We start from the raw sequence: 23,741 nt of genomic DNA on the forward strand, positions 1-23,741 counted from the left end.
GTGTCAGTTGGTCCAAGATCCAAATGGTTGAAGGGAAGTTACTGTTCTTGAAGCTGGTGGGGTGAGACCTGGCTCTGTTTCTGCTGCCTGATAGTAGCTGTGAGAAAATGGTATGGTCTGGTTGGTGAGGACTTTTGATGATGGATGATGTCTTCTTGAGTCAGCAATAACCTTAGATACAGTAGGTATTGGCTGAGGAAGGGAGAACCTCAACCTCTATTGTGGCAAAGTTGTGATGGTGGGGAGAGATGTGTCCATGATATGTTGTGCTGAGTTCACCACTCTCAGCAGCTTCTTACATTCCTGCACAATCAGACTCTTATGTTCCTGTACATTCAGGCTGAGAGCAGTTTGTTCAATGATGGAGTAATCACAGGATCCAGGAGACCTATCCATGCTCTTGTTCATAGAATTCCAATCCAGAGAGATATCAGCCCCTACGACTTTGTCTAGTGCAGTTAATCTCCTCTGCAATTATTCTGCTTTCTGGACACCAATTAGGAAAGGTGAGACCCCAAACTGGGTGGGGATCCCACAATTGTTAACCTTTGAATGCTTTTAATGTCTCCTCAATCGAATGTAGGGATGTAACTGAGTAGAGTGAATGCAGAGGACACTTACCACCTGCTCTAGCTACTAACTTTCTAAAGCTTTCCCTAAAGCTCTAGTTCAGCCGTATCTTAAGTATTGCATTGAATTTTAGTTTTCCCATTATAAGAAGAATGATGAGGCTTCAGAAAAAGCTTACCAATGCTTTATAGGCTAGAGAGAATGAGCTGCAACAAGAGGTTGAATGAACTTGGGCTGTTTTCTCTGGAACAATGGGGGCTGAGGGGAGACCAGATAGAAGACTGTAAAATTCTGAGAAACATAGAGGAGAAAGCCAATATATTTTACCTAGCGTCAATATGTCTCATATTTCGAGGGCAGGCATTTAATAAGAGGAAGAAAACTGAAAGCAGATGTGCATGACATATTTGTTACACAGAGAATGGTGGATCTTTGGAAAGCACTGCCAGAGGTAATGGTGGAGGCAGATAAAATGGAGGTGTTTAAGATGCAGAAAATTGAGGGATATTAACCTTGTGCAGGCGAAGGGATTAGTATAACTAGGTAACACCAGATTAATCAGTTTGACAAAATAAGCAATTCATTTATACACAAGGCAAAACGAGTGAATCTGCAGATGCTGGAAATAAATAAAAACACACAATGCTGGCAGAACTCAGCAGGCCAGACAGCATCTATGGAAGGAGGTTGTGACGACGTTTTGGGGGTTTCGGCCTGAAACGTCGCCACTACCTCCTCCCATAGATGCTGTCCGGCCTGCTGAGTTCTGCCAGCATTGTGTGTTTTTAATTCATTTATACACTTCACTTGTATCTTCATTGCTTAAGCCTATGAACAATGAGAACATGAATGTTTTGCAATATAAATGTAAGGTACTGACCCCAACCATTGGTCATGGAAAGAAACACAGACTCTCAGAGGACAATATATTATTCAATCTTGTTATTTAGAAACATTGCAAAGTAGCTTTCAGGAGTAGGAGAAAGCACCAAAAAATAAAAATCATTAGTACTTTATGAGAAATATTGTTAACGCGAGAATCTGAAACTCATTACCACACAAAGTGTTGAGGCAAAAAGCAATGCTCAATACAATTTTTTTTATTATGATAGCATATTTTACTTAAGTTACAAATGAATTGAATCAAATATCAAGGAGGTTTTGACAGAAGTGCATAAAAAGTGGACTCTACCACACTACAGGAAGAGTTCTCAGAAATAGAGAGAGAGAGAGAGAGAGAGGACAGTATACCTGTAATCACATTGCTAGGTCCAGAGATTTCTATCAATGAGGAAAGATGGGCTAGGTTGGAGTATATTTTCTTGAGAAAACTCAAGATTAAGGGAAAGATTAATATTTGTGTGTATAAAAGAAAAAAGGTTTGAACAGGGCCATTTCCTTAGAGGAGAGGTCATTAATTGGCAGAGGGATTAGGCAGGAGATGAGGAAAATTTTTCAGCCAAAAGGGAGTGGGTCTGGAACTCTATGCTGAAATAACACTGAAGGCAGAAAATATTATCATATTTAAAACACACTTGAGTTAGCACTTGAAGAACCATAATACACGAGTCCCACCCTTCACAAAGGTAGAGCATTTACTTTCTTAAGCCGAAATGGCGTACAGCAAAGAACCATTAATTTATATGGGAAAAATTTCCATAAAAGCAAAAATCCTCTTTGTAGTGAATGTGAAAACAGGTTACTAATGTTATGTATCCTTAGGGTTCATATTTTCTGTCCACTATCACTTTAAAATGTCAGGAGAATGAGACTGGCTTTTGAACACTGTTTGAGCTGTTACAGACAGAGAGAGGCGAAGACTGCTCGGAGATGGTGTTATGGTTTCTCTGCAAGCAAGTTTACGCTTTTACAAGGGCACCGCCTACTTGTGAGTTCTTACAGGGAGAGAGCAACAAGCAGCTCATGGGACGCCATGGTGACCGAGGGCGGCGTTATTTGCTGGACGGCTGGTGTTCAGCATGGTGAGATAAATTGGAGGTCCGCTGATAGACCTACAGACATGCATGGTTTTGGACACTGGATGAGCTTTGTTGGGCCCACAGAAGGGTGGGTTTTTGGAGGATTGATTGACAGAATCGATCAGTGGCTCTTGCAGTGGGAAAAGGTGTGACCGGTGGGAAGTTATCAGTGTGTCCAACCCTTGCCTGGGTTGATAACTTTACCACAGAATACGGTCTCCTTTTTGTGGTCACATTCGGTGACTTTAAAGGAAGAGAAGAGGAGAGAGGAAGGTTTGAAACAGGAGAAACCTAGTGACAAAGAGGTCACTGTTTGGACTCTCTCCTCTGTAGCCCGTAAGGGTGAGTTTGAGTTCCATTCGAATACGAAGGGGTTACTGTTACATAGTTAATCCACAGGAGTGAGTTCTCTTGTGAGCAGGAAGCCTTTGTGATTACCACTGGTGTGCTACCCTTGTTTGGGTGTGGTAGTTCACTGAAGAAAGGCACCCCTGTGGCAAATCACTGTAGGAGTTATTTTGTATGTCGTGGAACTGGATAAGTCTCTGTCACAGTTGTGTGTTTGACTTAACGTTGTGGCATCTACCTGTGTGTGATAATCCTGGCCTGAGTTGGTAGTTTTACCACCTGAAGATGGCACCTCAGTGATTAGTTACTGTTGGTGATAATCCATACGTGGATTCTGTTTGAGTATCCTGTGACCACCATTTTGGGATGACCCGTAGCTGAATTTGGGTGTGATACCACTTGTGTTGAAAAGATATTTGTTGAAGATCACTGTCGGTGATACTTCGTGTGTGGAGTGGAACAACTTCGGAGATAAAACCTACTGCTATTGTTATTTTGGAATATCGACGCAATTGACTTCTCACAACATACGCCGTTGGATTACAAATCTCTCTCTCTCTCTCTCTCTCTCTCTCTCTCTCTCTCTCCATCACTACGACTCAATACCACAAACTGAACTGAACTTCACTCATCATTGTAAGACTGTATCCATTTACCTCTAAGCTTGAAGACAGTTGGTTTTCCTATTTCCACACACACACACACACATATATATATATATATATAATCATTGCTAACCTGTTTGATATATCTGCATATATATTACTGTATTGCGTAGTTACTAATAAATAGCATTAGTTTTTAACAATATCAGACTCCACAGTGTTCCCTATTTCTGCTGGTTCTTTAACCCGTCATGGGGTGCGTGACACTAATGTAGGTCTTTTGTAACAGAGAAGTAATGTAAACGAACATTCATAATGCGGGGGACACCTGTTTAATATACAAATCTGCATATGAGCACAGGAAATGGGTAGTACAGTGATTTGTGCAGCTGCTAACTCACACCTCCTGCAATCCAGGGTCAATCAGAATCAGAATAAAAACCAGGAGCAATTATCTCTCAGATTTGTTGTGATATTTATTGTTTTATGGCAGCAATATACAAGATGTAACAATTGCTTTAAGTTACAATGTGAAATATATATATGAAAAATAAATAGTACAAAAAGGGAGTGTTCAAGGCTCTATGGACCATTGAGAAATCTGATGGCAGAAAAGAAGCAGTTGTGCTGACTGTGCAACTTTAGACTTTTCTAACTCTTTGCTGATGCCAAAATGTTGAAGATAGTATGCCCAAGATGGATGTTGCCAACGCCTTTTGAAGATGCCCTCAATGGTGGAGAAGCTAGTGCCCATAATGGAGCTGGTTGAGTCTACATTCCTCTGCAGCTTTTCTGAATCTTGTCCATTGGAGACTTCATACCAGATGGTGGTGCAACCAGCCACAATGCTCTCCACAATACACCTGCTGAAATTTGCCAGAGTCTTTGGTGATATGCCACATCTCCTCAAACTCCCAGTGAATCATAGTGGCTGGCCTGATCTCAAGAGCTGCCTCTGTCTAGCGTTTGCATTTTCTCCTGTGACCAAGTGGGATTCCTCTGTGTGTTCCAGTTCTCAACCACATGTCAAATTCGGTAGATTACTTGGTCATTGAAAATGTCCTCAAATGTGCATGTGAGTGGGAGAACCTCAAAAGAGCTTATGAAAATGTGGGGCAAATAAAAACAAATTGATTCATATCAGGTTAGTGTGAACAGGTGGCTATTGATCAACATGGACTCGAATGGCCAGGAAGCCTCTTTGCTGTAACTGTCAAGACAGGAATCCACCATCCAGGCCATACTCTCCCCTTGCGGTTGGCATCAGGAAGGAGGTACAGAAGCATTGCATCCCACACTACCAGGTTCAGGAACAGTTCTTACCCCTCACTCATTACGTTGCTGAAAACACATAAACAACTTCTCTCATCCCAACACTGAACCGATTCCACAAACCTATGGCGTCTGTTTCAAGGACTGGGAAACTCATGTTCTCAATATTTATTTATCTATTTATTTGTTTGTTTGTTTATTTATTTCTGTGCTTGCACAATTTGTCTTCTTTTGCACGTTGGTTGTTTGCCTGTCTTTGACTGTTTCCTGTTTCTCGTTAATTCTATTGTGTGTCTTTGTAACTACTGTGAACACTTGCAAGAAAATGAATCCCGTATATGGTGACATATACTGTATGTACTTTGATAATGCATTTACTTTCATCTTTGAACTTTAAACTTTGAATAGAAGTTCTTGTTTATAGGATAAGAAAAAAATAGTGCATAAACAGATACAGAATCAGGTTTAATATAATTGATATATGTTGTGAAATTTGTTGTTTTGTGATATCAATACACTGCAGTACATACAGTACATAATAGAAAAGGCTATAATTTACAATAAGAAATATACACACACACACACATACACACACAATAATAATTATGTAGTGCAAAAAGAGAACAAAAAAAGTGATGTAGTCTACATGGGTTTATTGTCTATTTACAAATCTGATGGAGCAGGACAAAAGACTGTTCCCTGTGGCTTCAAGCTGTTGTACCTCCTCCTTGATAGTAGCAATCAGAAGCGGGCATAGCCTGGAGGATGGGGTTCCTTATTGAGGAATGCCGCTTATTTTGAGGCATTGCTTTTGAAGACGTCCTTGATGCTAGGGCAGGGGTGGGCAAACTTTTTGACTTGTGGGCCACAAAGGGTTCTAAAATTTGACAAGGGGGCCGGACCAGGAGCAGATGGACGGAGTGTTTTGGTAATACACCTCATAAGAGAAAATAAAATATCATGGGATATGTAGAAAACATGTGCTTTAATTTCAATTGAAAATGAACAAATGCATTACAACAAAATAGCTGTCTTTGAAGTCCCATGGTATTTAGCTATTTATTGAAATGACTTTTAAAACGCTGAAAATTAAATGAATAAAATACAGCATTTTTTAATAGTAACAATTATTATTTTAAAGCACTGAAAATTCTGTTATCCTTCAAGATATTATCATCATCATTCTCCTCCTGACTGTCTTTATTTCAAAAACGGTAGGAGATACAGGTCTACTTGTCCTGCTCCTTCTTATTCAATTGTCCCCTGTGCCAAAACTCAACAACGACCAGCACAAAGACAGAACAGGGACAGCGCGCCAGTATGCAGAACGCGTTATTTGATCTGGAGTGCATTTTTTATTTTGAGAACGTACGTGCACCTGCGCACCACTCATGTCCATCACTTAACAGAAATGACAAGTAACATGTAAGGATTAATGAAAAAAATATTTTCAAATGCATTTTTTACATAACACAACGAAGAAACTTATTTTTAATTTCAGTGGGAACAGTGTTGTGGGTCTCCCTTTTTAGCCAGCGCATCAAAGTCTGGATTTAGTTTTGTTGTGGCGATTCTCAGGATGGATCTGAGGTGTTGATCAGTTAACTTGGATCTGTGGCTGGCTTTGTTGATGTTCATGACGCTGAACGCCTGTTCACACAAATAGGTCGAGCCGAACAAAGAGTAAAGCGCAAATGTGGAGTAATACGCTGCACCTCAACAAAGGTCAATGTATATAGAGTGCATCCTCTATTGGGAAAACATCAGAATTGCGAGGAAAAAACGTTAATAAGGTTTATTAATATAATTTCATCAAGTTCTGCGGACCGGATTAAAAAGCTTAACGGGCCGCATATGGCCCCCGGGTCGTAGTTTGCCCATGCCTGTGCTAGGGAGACTAGGGCCCATGAGAGAGATGCCTGAGTTTACTACTTTCTGCAGCTTTTCCCGATCATGTGCAGTGGCCCCTCCATACCAGACAATGATACAACCAGTTATAATGCTCTCCATAGTAAATCCGTAGAAATTTCCGTGAGTCTTTGGTGGCATACCAAGTCTCCTCCTAATGAAATGTAGTGACTGTCATGCCTTCTTTGTAACTGCATCAGTATGTATGGCCCAGGAGAGATTTTCAGAGATCTCCAGGAACTTGAAACTGCTCACCCTTTCCACTGCTGATCCCTCAATGAGGACTGGTGTGTGTCCCCTCAATTTCCTCTTCCAAAAGTTCACAATCGTTTCCTTAATCTTACTGATGCTGAGTGCAATGTCGTTGTTGCAACACCACTTAATCCACTGACCTAATTCACTCCTGTATGCATCCTTATCACCATCTGAAATTCTGCCAACAATAGCTTTGTCATTGGCAAATGTATTGACGGTGATTAAGCCAGTTGTCAGTGTAGAGAGAATAGAGCAGTGGTTAAACATGCATCCTTGAAGTGCACCTGTGTTGATTGTCAGCAACAAGGGGATAGTATTTCCAGTTTGCACAGACTGTGATCTCCCAGTGAGGAAGTCAATTATCCAGTTCCAGAGGGAGGTACAAAGGCCCAGGTTTGGAGCTTGTCAATTAGTACTGAAGGTATGATGGTGTTGAATGCTGAGTTGCAATCAATAAAAGCAGCCTGACCTAGATATGTATAATTTCCAGGTGATCCAAGGCCAAGTGGAGGGCCAATGAGATTGCATCCACTATAGACCTGTGCAGTGATAGGCAGATTGTAACAGGTTCAGGTCTTTGATTAGTCAGGAGTTGATTCTGGCCATGACCAACCTCTCAAAGCACTTCATCACAGTAGATGTGAGTGCAACTGGGTGATAGTTGTTGAGGCGGCTCACCCTGCTCTTATGGGCACTGGTAAGATTGTCACCTTTTTGAAGCAGGTGGGAACTCCGACTGCAGCAGTGAGAGATCAAAGATATCCTTAAACATTTCAACCAACTGGTTGGCAGGGTTGTTCAATGCCTTACCATTGTCCACCATTAGGGGTTGATGCCTTGCATGAGTGCACCCTCTTGAAAGATGTTCTGACATCATTTTCACTAGATGCTGCATTATTTGCACCGATATAGTCCAGAGCAGACTATGAATCATCCACAGCTTTTGGTTTGGATATGTCCAACGTATTCTCAAAGGTGCACACTCATTCACACAGGTCTTGATGATGTCGCTTCAACTGTGGTTCATTTATTCAGATTCGAAGATGAATCCCTGAATATTGCCCTATTCACCGACTCAAAACAGTCCTGTAAGTGCTCCTCTGCATCCTTTGACCATATATTCTATACTGCGGTATTTAGTCTCTGCCTGTACGCTGGGAGTAGAAGTACAGCCAGTTGATTGGACTTTCCAAAGTGCATGCGTGGGTTGACATGTTCTTGATGATGGTAAAGTGCTCAAGTGTGTTAGCTCCTCTGGTTCCAAAGGTGATATGTTGGTGATAGGATAGTTGTTCAGAGATTTCTTTGAGCTGGCCTGGTTGAAATCCCTCATAATGATAGGGAAGACATCAGTGTTAGCTGTTTTATGACTACTGATCACTGTGCTCAGCTCCTCCGGTGCCTGCCTGATGTTAGCCAGGGTTGGAATATACACCACTACCAGGATCATGGAAAAAAAAACTCTCAGCAGATAAAATGGATGACATCCTATCCGCTGGTTATTCCAGTTCAGGTGAGCAGGACTGAGGCAAAACCATTATATCTGTGCACTGTGTTGAAGCATTTTTCACCTCCTCTGAGCTGTCCTGTCTTTGCGGTGAATGGTGAAGCACTCTGGCAGCAAAGCTGCATCCAACATGGCAGGAGTGAAGCAAAGTGAAGCTGTCCCTGATGCCCCCTGGTACTGTAATCCTGCTCTGACGCCTTCAATTTTATTTTCCAGGGACTGTGCATTTGCCTGCAGCATAATCAGGATTGAGGGTTTAAGAACTCTGTGTTTCAATGGCTCTATGTTTAGGATCCACCTTTTTTGAGTATTAATAGATTTTTAAAACATTTTAAAATGATTCTGCTTACTAAAGTACTCATAGCTGTGAATGTGGATTTCAGATGGGAGTATTTTGATGATAGCTGTCTGAACAACTATTGCCCAGTTGTACTCACATCGGAGCAGTCACACAAAGAGTTGCCACTTATCAGTGTTATCTTCTTCAGCTATTGACAAAGGCCATTTCCCTGATGTAAATTTTATACAATTCATTAACTTTTTTTGTAATTTCCCTCTCACTTGACTCAAGAAAATTATCTATTGTGGTTGATCTTATTTCTGACTTTGTGATGTTTTGAAAGTTTCTAGTCAAATTCTGTAAATACTAAACTAAGCTTGTGTGATGTATTCAGTTTTGATTGTACTGCAACGACACTGGATGCTACATGAGATCACTGTGAATAACCCTTGAAAGTATCTTAGTAAAACTATCTTTTGTTTTCTTACAATTTGGGGTGCAATCATTTTTCACTTTCAGGTTGTTACGTAACTATTGAGCAGAGTTTTGATATGAATGATCTGTGGGTTGATCCACTAGTATTTCTCACCTTTCACTGATGACTCTGTTCTTGATAAAAGTATTGATCAAAGCAAAATACAGTCTAACGTAACTACTTATCTAAGAAATGTCAGAATAGCCTATGAGCTTTAGTTGACAGTCCATTAAACTACACATCAATAGATAGCTTCTCATAACTTAAAATCTTGACCACAGAAAACTATCACATCTTTGAATCATCCATATTTAAATGGGAAAAGGGAATCCTTTTTTCTTTTGATCATGAGAAAAAAAACATATAAATTATGCACAGTTTCAATATTTAATATTCCAAAAAGTGATTATCTAAATGATTTATGTGTTTTTATCCCATTGCTTGACTTTCTCTTGAATATCTTTGCAACTTTTTAAATCTTAACAAAGTCATTTTATTGCATTCATATTTATTATGGATATACTTGACCATGGCAGCAGTTACTGTCCACCCATTATCACTCCTGATCTGAGAAGGCTGGTGAAATATGGTTGAGTCCCAGACTGGGTAAGGCTAGCATGGAGGCATATGCTAATATGTGGGGCATCAGAGTATGAGACCAAAAAACATAGGGGCAGAATTAGGCCTTTTGGCCCATCAAGTCTGCTCTGCCATTCAATCATGGCTGAATTTTTTTTTCCCCTCAACTACGTTTTGCCTTTTCCATATACTCTTTGCCACACTTAATTATCAAGAATCTATGAAACTCCACTTTAAATGTACTCAATCACTTGGTCTCTACAGCCACTTGTGGCAAGGAATTCTACAGATTTTGCACCCACTAGCAAAAGAAATACCAAAGGGACACCCTTTACTCTGACTCTGTGCCCTCTGGTCCTAGACTACTGGAAACTACATCCACTCTATCCATGTCTTTCAATATTTGTTTGTTTTACTGAGATCCCTTTCATCTTTCTAAGCTCCACTGACTACTGGCTATGAGCTATCGAACAGTTCTCACGTGTTAAACCTTCAATTTCCAGGATCAATCTTGGAAATCTCTTCTGGATCCTCTTCTATGCCAGATTATCCTTCCTTAGATACTGGGCCCAAAACTGCCCACAATATTCAAAAACTTAGAAGAATGCGTGGGAATCTTAATGAAACCTACCGAATGTTGAAAGGACTAGATAAGGTGGATGTAGAGAGGATGTTTTGTATGGTGGTTTTATCCAGATCTTAAGTGCACAGCCTCAAAATTGAGGGGTAACCTTGTAGAATAGATGTAAGGAGGAATTTTTTTTAGCCACAGAGTGGTGAGTCTGTGGAATGTTCTGCCACAGACAATGGTGGAAGCCAAGTCCATGTGTATATGTAAGGTGGAAGCTGATAGTTTCCTGATTGGCCAGGGCATTAAAGGATATGGTGAGAAAGCAAGTGTATGGGGTTGAGCAGGTTATGGGATTGACCATGATGAAATGGCAAAGCTGACTCGATGGGCTGAATGGCCTAATCCTGCTTCTATGTCTTCTGGTTTTATGGTCTAATGTGATCTGACCAATGTCTTATAAAACCTGAGCATTACAACATTGCTTTTATATTGCATTCTTTTTATAATGAATTTTAACATTGCATTTGCCTTCAATTCAGACTGCAAGTTAACTTGAAGGAAATTTGCAATGGAATTCCCAAGTCCTTTTGAACATTCAACTACCAGATCCTTTTCCCATTTAGAAAATAGTTGACACCTTTACTCTTCTACCAAAGTACATGACCATACATTAATGCATGACCTCACTGTATTCCATCTGCTTCACTTTACCCATTGTCCAACTTATCCAAGTCCTTCAGATTCCCTCTACCCTTAATACTACCTGCCCCTCAACCCCTATCAGATTGTCCACAAACTTGGCCACAAAGCCATCACTTTTGTCATCCTCATCATCAAAATACTATGTTAATGTTGTGGCCACAACACTGACACCTGCAGAACACCACTAACCACTGGTAACCAACCAGAAAAAAAACCTCTTTATTCCCACTCTTTGCCTTCTCCAGTCAGCTAATTTTCTATCCATGCTAGTACCATTCCTTTAGGACAATAGACTCCTATCTTTTTTAGCAACCTCATGTGCGACATCTTGTTAAAGGCCTTCTGACAATCCAAGTAAACAACATCCACTGACTCTTCTTTGTTGTCCTGCTTATTACTTCTTAAAGAATTCCAACAGATTTGTCAGACAAGATTTCCCATGAAGCAAACCAAACTAACCTTCACCTATTTTAACATGTGCCTACAAATATCCTGAAACCTCATCATTATTTAATGTCTCTAATGTCTTGCCAACCACTTAAGTTGGGCTAACTGGACTACAATAGTCTGTCTTTTGCCTCCATCTTTTCTTAAAGAGTGGGGTGACATTATCAATTCCCCCGTCCTCTGGAACCAATCCTGACACTAGTAATTCTTGAATGATCACTACTAATTCCTCCACAATCTCTGAGCTACCTCTTTCAGAAACCTTGCGTGTAGTTAATCTAGTTCAGGTGACTTATCCACATTGAGACTTATAGATTTTCTTTAGGAATCATGACCACACTCATATCTATCCTCCAGCTTTCTCAAATTTCTGGCATGTTGCTGGTGTCTTCCACAGTGAAGATAGACACAAAATATTTGTTCTGTTCCTTTACTATTTCTTAGCTTCCCATACATTAGTAGAATCATATTCCACTGGAAAATATCGACTCTTGCTGTTCTTATATGTCAAAAATTTGTTGGTAACCTCTTGTATATCATTAGCTAGCTTATCTCCAGATTTCATCTTTTTTCTTGTTATTGCTGTTTTAGTTACCTCCTGCTCCTGTTGGTTTTTCAAAGCTTCCCAATCCTCTAGCTTCCTACTGGTTGTGGATTATTACATGTCCTCTCTTTTTTTGTGTGCTTTATTGGCTTTGACTTTATAGTTAGACATGGTTGCCTCATCTTAACATATATATTAACCAAATGAATTTCCCTTCAGGAAGCCAACAATTTTATCTTCACTATCAGTGATATTGGCTTCTTAGTAACTTTAAGCAATAAACTATTTGCTGGGGAATTTCAGTAGGTCAAGAAGCAGCTAAAGGTGGTAGGGGGAAGCAATTGTCAATGTTTTGGGTTGTAACCCGAGATAAAGACCAGCAAGTTGTACTTCCTGATTCCAGTTTCTTCAGTCCCTTGTGTCTCTAATTTAGTAACTTTAAAAGATCCCCAGCTCAGGCTGTATTCTGATAATAGTCCCTGTGACATCATGTATTATAGTGTTAGAAAATTAAATCTTTGATGCACCTTTCTGGGGTTTTAATGTCTTCAGATATGAGCTGTAATCATAGGTCAGTTCCCCAGCCCTGAATGCCTGTGTCCATACTCCTGAGATATATGTGGAGTGACTATCTCACTAATTTTCACATCTCTAGTCCAGCACAGAGGTCCAGATAATAGTTGAGTTTTGTTTGTGCAGTTTGCCTCAGAACTACCTTTAAATCTGTTGTGAAATGGCAAAGCTGGATCTTAGTTTTCCCAAATGCAAAAACAATCACTAAATTTCAATGCTTTTAAATGAATGTGACATTTGAAAATTAACAACGTTTCAGAATAGGAACAGAGTTAATCAAAACTTTATAAATAATTAAAATGTGAAATTAAACAAAAGCCAGACTGCTCTCCATGGTGCCTGTTTATACTTCTCGCTGCCTCAGTAAAGTAGCCAATATACAAAGACTCCACCCAATTCAGAGACAAAAACCTGAAAGCATGTCTTCAGACTCAAGGGCAGCTGTTATCCCACTGTTATATAAGATTGTAAAATCACCCACAATCCAATAAGATGGAACGTTGACCTTACAGTCTACCTTGTCATGGACTTGCATCTTATTGTCCGCCTGTATTGTAACTGTAGTACAACATTCTGCATTCTTTTCTTGATTTTCCATTGTACTGATGCCATGAAATGATCATTCCCAGTGTGCCTCAGTACATGCAACAATGCAAGTGTTGACCAATTACCCATATTTTATTAAAAAAGATTTTTACCTTTTAAATCTTTTGCTTAAAATTCCCACTGAACTTGGTAGGACTTGGGATCTCGAGCCCTTTGTTCTGTGATGATATCCTATTTTTCTAAGTTCTCCATCTTGAGGAAACATCTCCTTAACATCCACCTTGTTAACTCCTCTCTGAATTGTAGTTATCTCAACTGATTACCTTGCGCATCACACCAGCTTGTTCATCAGTTACTCCTACTGAATTTATCAGCGTGTAAGAGGATCATGGTGCCTAACGGTGACTCCTTTGCTTGCATCTTCGGAAACAGCTTTATTTCTATCTTTGATATCTCTTTTTATTCCCATTTCAAGGTTCTTTTAAAGACCCTGACCTGGAGGTACACACTGATTTCGGTTCTCTGTGGAAATGGAACCTGCTCTTGAGGCCTCACTACCAGCCACTATTTGATATGCCAAGGATGCAGCCTGGAAGACTAGCACGCCTTCAGGGTACCAGATTTTCATGGCTCTGGAGATGGGTTTATTCATAGAAACATAGAAAACTTACAGCACAATACAGGCACTTCGGCCCACAATGCTGTGCCGAACTTTAGAAATTACCTTGGGTTACCCATAGCCCTCTGTTTTTCTAAGCTCCATGTACCCATCCAAGAGTCTCTTAAAAGACCCTATTGTATCCTCCTCCACCACCGTTTCCAGCAGCTCATTCCATGCACTCACCACTCTCTGTTTAAAAAAAAACTTACCCCTGTCATCTCCTCTGTTCCTACTTGTGTTAGCTATTTCAGCCCTGGGAAAAAGCCTCTGACTATTCACATGATTATTGCCTCTCATCATCTTATAGACGTCTATCAGGTCACCTCTCATCCCCCGTCGCTCCAAGGAGAAAAGGCCAAGTTCACTTAACCTATTCTCATAAGGCATGCTCCCCAATCTAGGCAACATCCTTGTAAATATCCTCTGTACCCTTTCTATAGTTTCCACAGCCTTCCTGTAGTCAGGTGACCAGAAATGAGCACAGTACTCCAAGTGGGATCTGACCAGGGTCCTATAGTGGTAACATTACCTCTCGGCTCTTGAAGTCAATCCCGTGGTTGATGAAGGCCATAAGCCATATACCTATGCTGCCTTAACCACACAGTCAACCTGTGCAGCAGGTTTGAATGTCCTGAGGACTCGGACCCCACAATGCTTCTGATCCTCTACACTGCTAATAGTCTTACAATTAATACTATATTCTGACATTATATTTGACCTACCAGTTAAACTCCAGCTGCCACTTCTCAGCCCAGTTTTGCAATCATCGATGTCCCACTGTAACCTCTGACAGCCCTCCACACTCAACCTTTGTGTGATCAGCAAATTTACTAACCCATCCCTCCACTTCCTCATCTAAGTCATTTATAAAAACTACAAAGACAGTGAGTCCCAGAACAGATACCTGAGGCACACCACTGGTCACTGACCTCCGTGCAGAATATGAGCCATCTATAACCACACTTTGCCTTCTGTAGGCAAGCCAATTCTGGATCCACAAAGCAAATGCTACCTTTTCATAATCATATTATGCCTCTTCAAATGTTCATAAATCCTGCCTCTCAGGATCTTCTCCATCAACTTACCAACCACTGAAGTAAGATTCACAGGTCTATAATTTCCGGGGCTATCTCTACTCCCTTTCTTGAATAAGGGAACAACATCTGCAACCATCCAATCCTCCTGAACCTCTTCCGTCCCCATTGATGATGCAACAATCATAGGCAGAGGCTCAGTAATCTCCACCCTCGCCTCCCACAGTCACCTGAGGTACACCTCATGCGGTTCTGGGTACTTATCTAACTTGATGCTTTCCAAAAGCTCCAGCACATCCTCTTTTTTAATGTCTATATGCTCAAGCTTTTCAGTCCATTGTAAGTCATCCCTGCAATTGCCAAAGTCCTTTTCCATAGTGACTACTGAGGTAAAATATTCATTAAGTACCTCCGCTACCTCCTCTGATTCCATACACACTTTTCCACTGTCACACTTGATTGGTCCTATTCTCTCACGTCTTATCCTCTTGCACTGCACATACTTGTTGAAATCCTTGTGGTTTTCCTTAATCTTGCCCAACAAGGCCTTCTCATGCCCCCTTCTGGCATCCTAATTTCATTCCTAAGTACCATCCTGCTAGCCTTGTAACCTTCTAGATCTTTAGTTTTTTGAACCTTTTGCAAGCTTTTCTTTTCTTCATGACTAGATTTTCAACAGCCTTTGTACACCATGGTTCCTGTACCCTACCATCCATTTCCTTCCTCTTTGGAATGTACCTATGCAGAATGCGACACACGTATCTCCTGAACATTTGCCACATTTCTGCCGTACATTTCCTTGAGAACATCTTTTCCCAATTTATGCTTCCAGGTTCCTGCCTGATAGCCTCATATTTCCCCTTACTCCAATTAAATGCTTTCCTAACTTATCTGTTCCTATCCCTCTCCAATTTTATGGTAAAGGAGATAGAATTGTAATCACTAGCTCCAAAATGCTCTTCCATTGAGAGATCTGACACCTGACCAGGTACATTTCCCAATACCAGATCAAGTACAGCCTCACCTCTTGTAGGCTTATCTACATATTCTGTCAGGAAACATTCCTGAGCATACCTAACAAACTCTATGCCATCTAAACCTCTTGCTCTAGGGAGATCCCAATCAATATTTGGGAAATTAAAATCTTCCACTATGACAACGCTTGTTATTACAACTTTCCAGAATTTGCCTCCTTATCTGCTCCTCGATGTCCCTGTTACTATTGGATGATTTATAAAAAACTCCCAGTGGAGTTATTGACCCCTTCCTGTTTCTAACTTCCACCTACAGAGACCCAGTAGACATTCCCTCCATGACTTCCTTCTTTTCTGCAGCAGTGCCACATCCCCACTTTGCTTGCCTCCCTCCCTGTCCTTTCTGAAACATCTAAAGCCTGGCACTCTAAGCAACCATTCCTGCCCCTGAGCCATCCAAATCTCTGTAATGGCCACAATATCATAGCTCCAAGTAGTGATCAACCCTCTAAGCTCATCCGCTTTCAACGCTGTTGCTGCCTCCTAATATGTCGTGGCAGATGGAAGATCGTAAACCACAAGCTGGCCGTATGCCCAGAGGCCTGTGTTCTTTGGGCACAGAGCTTGGAGAAAGCAACGTAACAGACTTTTAATACCATAATTCAGCAAGTTGTTTTGTTAAATCTCCTCTCATACTGTGAAACAGGGATAACTCTTCTTCCCTTATTAGGGAGAGAATGGGCCTGTGGTATGTTGAATACCGGGTGAATGAGTAGTCTTTGGATTATTGCAAGTCTGTGTCTTTATTGATGCTTTGCTGCGTGCTTGAGTGCTCGGTGAGGGGGGCCGTTGCTTTTTTTGCTGGTGCAGGTGGAGCGGTCGTCACTTTCTGCTGCTTATGCATAGGGGTTGCTTTGGGGTTCTAACATTTAACTGTCATTCAGTCTTTGGGGCACTACTCTGATTTTGTGGATGTTTGCAAAGAGAAAGAGATTCAGGATGTACATTATATACATTTCTCTGACATTACTTATTGAGACTTGACTTGGTTGCCTGTCAAAATCTTAATTCTGCAAGCAATAGTTGGTACAATTCACCTTTTGAAAGGCACTGCATTTAAATGCTGAGCTTCTAATTTTTTATTCAGTTTTAATCAGTTTGCTTTCTTTATTCTTCAGATCATCATCCTTCAGCATATTTACCCTGACTGATGAGCAGGGGTACCTGGGGATGTAATGGGCAGCTAGGGGATGTAGTGGGTACCTGGGGATGCAATGGGCAGCTGGGGGATGTAGTGGGTACCTGGGGATGTAGTGGGCAGCTAGGGGATGTAGTGGGTACCTGGGGATGTAATGAGCAGCTAGGGGATATAGTGGGTACCTGGGGATGTAATGGGCAGCTGGGGGATGTAGTGGGTACCTGGGGATGTAATGGGCAGCTGGGGGATGTAGTGGGTAGCTGGGGATGTAGTGGGCAGCTAGGGGATGTAGTGGGTACCTGGGGATGTAGTGGGCAGCTAAGGAATATAGTGGGCAGCTGGGGGATATAGTGGGCAGCTAGGGGATGTAGTGGACAGCTGGGGGATATAGTGGGTACCTGGGGATGTAGTGGGCAGCTAAGGAATGTAGTGGACAGCTGGGGGATGTAGTGGGTACCTGGGGATGTAGTGGGCAGCTAGGGGATGTAGTGGGTACCTGGGGATGTAGTGGGCAGCTAAGGAATATAGTGGGTACCTGGGGATGTAGTGGGCAGCTAGGGGATGTAGTGGGTACCTGGGGATGTAATGGGCAGCTGGGGAATGTAGTGGGTACCTGGGGATGTAGTGGGCAGCTAAGGAATGTAGTGGACAGCTGGGGGATGTAGTGGGTACCTGGGGATGTAGTGGGCAGCTAGGGGATGTAGTGGGTACCTGGAGATGTAGTGGGCAGCTAAGGAATATAGTGGGCAGCTGGGGGATGTAGTGGGTACCTGAGGATGTAGTGGGCAGCTAAGGAATGTAGTGGACAGCTGGGGGATGTAGTGGGTACCTGGGGATGTAGTGGGCAGCTAGGGGATGTAGTGGGTACCTGGGGATGTAGTGGGCAGCTAAGGAATATAGTGGGCAGCTCGGGGATATAGTGGGCAGCTAGGGGATGTAGTGGACAGCTGGGGGATATAGTGGGTACCTGGGGATGTAGTGGGCAGCTAAGGAATGTAGTGGACAGCTGGGGGATGTAGTGGGTACCTGGGGATGTAGTGGGCAGCTAGGGGATGTAGTGGGTACCTGGGGATGTAGTGGGCAGCTAAGGAATATAGTGGGTACCTGGGGATGTAGTGGGCAGCTCGGGGATATAGTGGGCAGCTAGGGGATGTAGTGGACAGCTGGGGGATATAGTGGGTACCTGGGGATGTAGTGGGCAGCTAAGGAATGTAGTGGACAGCTGGGGGATGTAGTGGGTACCTGGGGATGTAGTGGGCAGCTAGGGGATGTAGTGGGTACCTGGGGATGTAGTGGGCAGCTAAGGAATATAGTGGGTACCTGGGGATGTAGTGGGCAGCTAGGGGATGTAGTGGGTACCTGGGGATGTAGTGGGCAGCTAGGGGATGTAGTGGGTACCTGGGGATGTAGTGGGCAGCTAAGGAATATAGTGGGTACCTGGGGATGTAGTGGGCAGCTAGGGGATGTAGTGGGTACCTGGGGATGTAATGGGCAGCTGGGGAATGTAGTGGGTACCTGGGGATGTAGTGGGCAGCTAAGGAATGTAGTGGACAGCTGGGGGATGTAGTGGGTACCTGGGGATGTAGTGGGCAGCTAGGGGATGTAGTGGGTACCTGGAGATGTAGTGGGCAGCTAAGGAATATAGTGGGCAGCTGGGGGATGTAGTGGGTACCTGAGGATGTAGTGGGCAGCTAAGGAATGTAGTGGACAGCTGGGGGATGTAGTGGGTACCTGGGGATGTAGTGGGCAGCTAAGGAATATAGTGGGTACCTGGGGATGTAGTGGGCAGCTCGGGGATATAGTGGGCAGCTAGGGGATGTAGTGGACAGCTGGGGGATATAGTGGGTACCTGGGGATGTAGTGGGCAGCTAAGGAATGTAGTGGACAGCTGGGGGATGTAGTGGGTACCTGGGGATGTAGTGGGCAGCTAGGGGATGTAGTGGGTACCTGGGGATGTAGTGGGCAGCTAAGGAATATAGTGGGTACCTGGGGATGTAGTGGGCAGCTAGGGGATGTAGTGGGTACCTGGGGATGTAATGGGCAGCTGGGGAATGTAGTGGGTACCTGGGGATGTAGTGGGCAGCTAAGGAATGTAGTGGACAGCTGGGGGATGTAGTGGGTACCTGGGGATGTAGTGGGCAGCTAGGGGATGTAGTGGGTACCTGGAGATGTAGTGGGCAGCTAAGGAATATAGTGGGCAGCTGGGGGATGTAGTGGGTACCTGAGGATGTAGTGGGCAGCTAAGGAATGTAGTGGACAGCTGGGGGATGTAGTGGGTACCTGGGGATGTAGTGGGCAGCTAGGGGATGTAGTGGGTACCTGGGGATGTAGTGGGCAGCTAAGGAATATAGTGGGCAGCTCGGGGATATAGTGGGCAGCTAGGGGATGTAGTGGACAGCTGGGGGATATAGTGGGTACCTGGGGATGTAGTGGGCAGCTAAGGAATGTAGTGGACAGCTGGGGGATGTAGTGGGTACCTGGGGATGTAGTGGGCAGCTAGGGGATGTAGTGGGTACCTGGGGATGTAGTGGGCAGCTAAGGAATATAGTGGGTACCTGGGGATGTAGTGGGCAGCTCGGGGATATAGTGGGCAGCTAGGGGATGTAGTGGACAGCTGGGGGATATAGTGGGTACCTGGGGATGTAGTGGGCAGCTAAGGAATGTAGTGGACAGCTGGGGGATGTAGTGGGTACCTGGGGATGTAGTGGGCAGCTAGGGGATGTAGTGGGTACCTGGGGATGTAGTGGGCAGCTAAGGAATATAGTGGGTACCTGGGGATGTAGTGGGCAGCTAGGGGATGTAGTGGGTACCTGGGGATGTAATGGGCAGCTGGGGAATGTAGTGGGTACCTGGGGATGTAGTGGGCAGCTAAGGAATGTAGTGGACAGCTGGGGGATGTAGTGGGTACCTGGGGATGTAGTGGGCAGCTAAGGAATGTAGTGGACAGCTGGGGGATGTAGTGGGTACCTGGGGATGTAGTGGGCAGTTGGGGGATGTAATGGGCAGCTAGGGGATGTAGTGGGTACCTGAGGATGTAGTGGGCAGCTAGGGGATGTAGTGGGTACCTGGAGATGTAGTGGGCAGCTAAGGAATATAGTGGGCAGCTGGGGGATGTAGTAGTGGGTACCTGGGGATGTAGTGGGTACCTGGGAATGTAGTGGACAGCTAGGGGATGTAGTGGGTAGCTGGGGATGTAGTGGGCAGCTGGGGGATGTAGTGGGTACCTGGGGATGTAGTGGGCAGCTGGGGGATGTAGTGGGTACCTGGGGATGTAGTGGGCAGCTAGGGGATGAAGTGGGTACCTGGGGATGTAATGGGCAGCTCGGGGATATAGTGGGTACCTGGGGATGTAGTGGGCAGCTAGGGGATGAAGTGGGTACCTGGGGATGTAATGGACAGCTAGGGGATGTAGTGGGTACCTGGGGATGTAGTGGGCAGCTAGGGGATGTGTGGGGAACTGGAGAGCAGAGAGAAACAAAGTTCATTGTCAGTGTTCAAGGACTGGGGCATAGAGAGGGACTGCACTGGGGTTGGAGGCCTGTGTGTTTGAGAAGGTAGGAGGTTGGAAAATGGGCTAGTTTTGCTTTTGTTGTCTTGTTTTATTCTGTTGCTACTGCCTGCATTGCTCTGAGTTGTGTTGTGTTTAAACATTGTGGGCTTTCTATTTGGATGCTGGGACGTGTGATGACACATTCAGGTTGCCCCCAACACATCTTTGGGTGTGTTGGTTTTATTGCAAGTGATATATTTCACTATATGTTTCAATGTACAAATAAGTCTAAATCTGGATCTGAATCTGAATAAGAAAAAGCCAAGACCTTTTCAGGACTTAAAAATAGGGCCAAATATCAATTACAATGACAAGTTGTGATAAATTTGTACAAAGAACTGAAAAAACGACAACAATAGAACAAAAAGCGAAACAGTTAGTGTTTCAGGCCAAAGATATTTGAGGTACAACATTTGTCTACGGAACCCCATTCTGAAATGACCAGTAAGATTGAAGGGATGCATAGTTTTTCCAGGCAAGTCACAAATATGGGATTACAACTGTGCAGGGAGACTTGGAGCCCCTGGACGAATTCCAATGGAACAAATGGGATTTGTTGGAGGAGTTTAATCAACATGCATCTGCTGGAGGTACTTTAAAATTTATTTACTATTGTGACATGGGGAAACATGGATCCAATTTGCATACAGCATACTTCCATAATGAGTTCAGTAACCAGGTGTTTCTTTCTGTTGAGCAAGAGTAAGGACATTCAGAAAGCAGGAATGAGTTAGAAACAGCTTGTAACCAGCCTTGGGAAACACTGGAGACATTGATGAATCTGTTAAAAACTGAAATCCATCAATCTTGCATGTAAAATAGAAGAATTAAAAGGGCTTTGTCACAAGTATTTGACCACATAAATTAGGAGCAGGAATTGGCCAGCCGGCATCATGTATCATCTCTACAATTCAATAACATGATTGATAGGACTGCAGCAAAACTATTCATTCCAGCAGATCACCCATGATCGTATCAAATGGCAGGACAAGTTTAAGAAGCAAAGTGGACTATTTCCTTATGTACCATCCCCATCACCTTTCACCTCCTTGCTTACCAGACATCTGCCTACACCTGGCTTGAAAATGTTCGTGGACCCTGCTTCCAGGAAAAATAGTTCTAAAGGCACACAACTTCCAGAGAGAAAATAATTCTTCCCATCTTTATGTTCAACAGGAAACTCTTCCATCTTAAACTGTGAGTATTAGTCCAAGATTCTCTCACAAGAGGAAACATCTCCTTCACATCAATACTATCAAGGTCCCTAAGGACCAGGTCCATTTTAATCAAATTCTACCTCTTTGATACAAGCCTAGTTCCTCCATCCTTTCAAATAAGATTCCCTTCCCATCTGGTTCACTAATGTCCTTTAAGGAAGGAATCCTGCTGTCTTAACCTGGTCTGGCCTATATATGACCCAAGACCCACAGCCATGTGGTTGACTCTTAAGTCCCCTCTGAAGTGGCCTAGCAAGTCATTCAGTTTTATCCCACCACTAAAAAGAAAATAATAATGAATGAACCCAGCATCTACCTGGACACTGGACATAGCAATGGCAAAACCAGCCCTGTCAATCCTGCAAAGTCCTCTTTACTAACATCTGGGACTTGTGCCAAAGTTGGGAGAGCTGTCTCACAGACTAATCAAGCAACAGCCTGATATAGTTGTACTGACAGAATCATACCTTACAGTGAACATTCTGGACTCCACCAACACCATTCCAGGGTTTGTGCTGTCTCACCAGCAGGGCAGACACAGTGGAGGTGATGGCACAGTGGTATACAATAGAGAGGGAGTTGCCTTAGCCAATCTCAATGTCGACTTTGGACCACATGAAGTTTCATGGCAGCAGGTTAAACATGGGCAAGGAAATCTTCTGCTGATTGCCACGTACTATCCTCCCTCAGCTGATGAATCAGTACTTCTCCATGTTGAGCAGCACTTGGAAGAGGCATTGAGAATGGTAAGGGCACAGAATGTAATCTGGGTGGGGGCTTCAATGTCCATCACCAGTCCTACTGGACATAGTTACTAAACAGGGACTACAGCAGGTGATGAGGGAAAGAACAAGAGGGAAAAACAGACTTGACCTCATTCTCAGCAACCTGCCTGCTGTGGAAGCATTTGTTCATTACTGCATTGGTAGCAGTGACTACTACCCGAGACTAAATCCAATTTCCACACTGAAGAAATCCTCCACCACGTTGTGTGGCACTACCACCATGCTAAATGGAATAGACTTTGAACAGATCAAGCAGCCCAAGACTGGGCATCTATGAGGGATCGTGGGCCATCAGCAGCAGCAGAATTGCACTCAACTACAATCTGTAGCCTCATGGCCCGGCATATCCGCCACTCTAACATTGCCACCATGCCAGGGGATCAACCCTGGTTTAATGAAGAGTACAAGAGGGCATGCTGAGAATAACCTCAGACATACCTGAATATGAGGCATCACCCTGGTGAAGCCACAATACAGGACTACCTGCATGCCAAGCACCGCAAGCAGCAAGTAACAGACAGAGCTAAGTCGTCCCACAACCAACAGATCAGATCTAAACTCTGTAGTCCTGCCACAGCCAGCTGTGAATGGTGGTGGACAATCAAACAACTCACTGGAGGAGGAAGCTCCACAAATATCTCCATCTTCAGTGACAGAGGGGCTTAGCACACCCATGCAAAAGAAAAGGCTGAGGAAATTGCAAAGGCCAAATAAATGATCCAGCACAGCCTCCTCCAGAAGTCCCCAGCATCCCAAATGTCAGTATGCAGTCAATCTGATTCACTCCACGTGATATCAAGAAATGGCTGAAAGCACTGGATACTGCAAAGGCTATGGGCCCAGACAAAATCCCAGCAATAATCCTGAAGACTTATGCTCCAGAATTTGCTGCACCACTAGTCAAGCTGTTCCAGTGCAGCTACGACATCGGCATCTACCCAGGAAAATTGCCCTGGTATATCCTGTACACAAGAAACAGGATAAGTCCAACCCAGTCAGTTACTGCCCTATCAGCCTACTCTCAATTATTAGCAAAGTAATGGAAGGGGTCATCAACAGTGCTATCATGCAGCACCTACTTGGCTGTAACCTGCTTACAGATGCCCAGTTTGGGTTCTGTCAAGGCCACTCACCTCCTGACCTTATCACGTTCTTGGTCAA

The sequence above is a fragment of the Hypanus sabinus genome, chromosome 5 (genome assembly GCF_030144855.1).
Source record: "Hypanus sabinus isolate sHypSab1 chromosome 5, sHypSab1.hap1, whole genome shotgun sequence".
Taxonomy (NCBI): Eukaryota; Metazoa; Chordata; class Chondrichthyes; order Myliobatiformes; family Dasyatidae; genus Hypanus; species Hypanus sabinus.